Source organism: Triticum dicoccoides, chromosome 4A (genome assembly GCF_002162155.2).
Source record: "Triticum dicoccoides isolate Atlit2015 ecotype Zavitan chromosome 4A, WEW_v2.0, whole genome shotgun sequence".
Lineage (NCBI taxonomy): Eukaryota > Viridiplantae > Streptophyta > Magnoliopsida > Poales > Poaceae > Triticum > Triticum dicoccoides.
Genome location: NC_041386.1, coordinates 483,884,351 through 483,886,631, shown reverse-complemented (window position 1 = coordinate 483,886,631; position 2,281 = coordinate 483,884,351).

The window sequence follows — 2,281 nt, the reverse complement described above, 5'->3', positions numbered from 1 at the left end:
TAGATTGAATGAAGTGTGACGAGTAGAACAATCTAGAGTTATGAGTGCGAATCATCTTCATCAACATTGCAGGCAAGTTCACACTTTTATCATATCCCTTTATCACCCAGTTTTTATGCATTAGTTCCAATCCTCAAACATTGCATGGTTAGGAAGACATTAACATGTGGACTGGGAAGTAGTTGATGAGGTAGTACCTATTGTCCTGTTACATTCAAACCTTGGGAGTTACTTTTACGTTATGCTTATATTGCCATGCTATGCTCGTAGACGTGGATTGGGTGAGTGAAATGCATGACAGATGTGAGATTGTTAAATTAATGGTTTACTTAAGGTGGCAACTTAAATACACATCTGGGTGGATTGAGGCACCTGGGTATTCCAGCGATTGCCTGTCTAGGCACCTAGGTATTCCAATGATTGCCTGTTTTTTTATGGACCGCCACCCAGGCTCAAAGGGATCATGAGATTATTCATACTAGAAACTTCCGTGTGCAGCCACAAGCTACTATGGGCTCTAGCATAGTTGATTAAGTCGTGCGAACTCTTACAGTGGTAGACTAGCAGATGTAGGGAAAAGTAGGTGTAACTGTCTACCCGATCGTATGGTGCTAGCGCTTCTGAAAGACTATGTCTCGGTCATCCGTTTCTCAAACACCATGTAGTGTGAGAATCCCAATGGAGGAGATCGAGTCTTGTGGGGAAAAGTGCGCAAACCTCTGCAGAGTGTATAACTAATCATGATTAGCCGTGTCCCCGGTTATGGACGTCTTGAGTATCTAGTACTTGGATTATCATGTGAATCTCATCATGTTACTTTAAATTAAGTTGTTGGGTTTAATGATGTTACTTAATTAGGATTGAGAATGCTGTCAACCATTCTCAATGTTTAACAACCACCATGATAGTTAAATAAAATTTATTCCTTTTGCAGTAGGGAAAAACTGGCTTTTCGCAAAACTATAACCATAGAGCTTTCCCACCAGCCAGATATGCATGTAGTGATAGCCTTTATTCATCATTCTCTATGGTGTGAATTTGCCAGTACATTCAATGTACTGACCCTTTGTGGCTGCAACGTCTCATGTTGCAGGATTATCTTACGACGAGTAAGTGATACGTTAGGGTTACGATTTCTACACTCAACTTTGCCGTTGGTGTTGATGGGAATCCACAACCTTATTACTTCCGCTATTTTGGATTGATGTAATAGTATTTACGTTAGTTTATACATGTGATTTACCTCTGTTATAAATCCTCGAGTACTGTGTGTGTCAGCATACCGATCCAGGGATGACACTTAAGCACAGAGACTTGATCCATTCGGGTTGGGTCACTACAAGATGGTATTAGAGCACATGTTGACTGTAGGACGTGACCCTAGAAACTGGCAAGCCCATAGGAAAGATTTTCCTCTAAAACTTTACTTTTCAAAATATCTTTTACCTCTCTTCTCTTCTGAGCTTATTCAAATATTCCCTTTTAGTGAGACAATACCCTTTTCCCCTTTTTGACCACACGAAGATTCGGTTGATGAGACCACTCCAAGAAGTACAAGATATCAGACAACTAATACCATTCGGAATGAAGAGGATTTTACCATACATTATGATAATGAAAACTACAACTGTTGAAGACTCTGAAGACTAGGAGAATTGGAGGCTCCGAAGAATTTCCAGATTTAGTATGACCTAGGAAGGCTACCCTTATGGAACTTGGCAGACTAAGGAAGCTGTCAATACCCGAGATCAAGGTGTATCGGAGAAAGACCGGAACATGGAGCATTAGAACCCAAAGTTTTTGTCAAGAAAACCCTAAGACAGGAGATATCAACTATGGAAGATAGCTCATGGCAATGACAAGGGCAGAAACATGGTTATCCGTGATGTCATCACCCGCTTATGCTATTTGTCACCGGGCTGAGTTAAGCAGGCATTTCTTCGGAAGGATTGGATGGTAGAAGGCTGATGGAGCATCTATCAGCAAAATATGAAGTTTTAACCTTAGCCGGTGTATCACCAGGATCTGGAGTAATACATCAAGAAGTTTAAGATGGACTTGTAGGAAGTCATATTTGACAAGGAGGCCATTCGTGAAGAACTTAGGACCCAGAAGCTGAAGTAGCCATATTGGAGGAACAAAACCTTGAGATGCCGGAGATTTGTCAGGAACTAAAGGACAGTAGGACCATGGCTCATGCCAAGGGTGTTGAAACCCAGAAGTTTGGAATGCAACTCCAGAAATATTAAAGGATGTCACTAGAGACTTCGCATCAATAGAA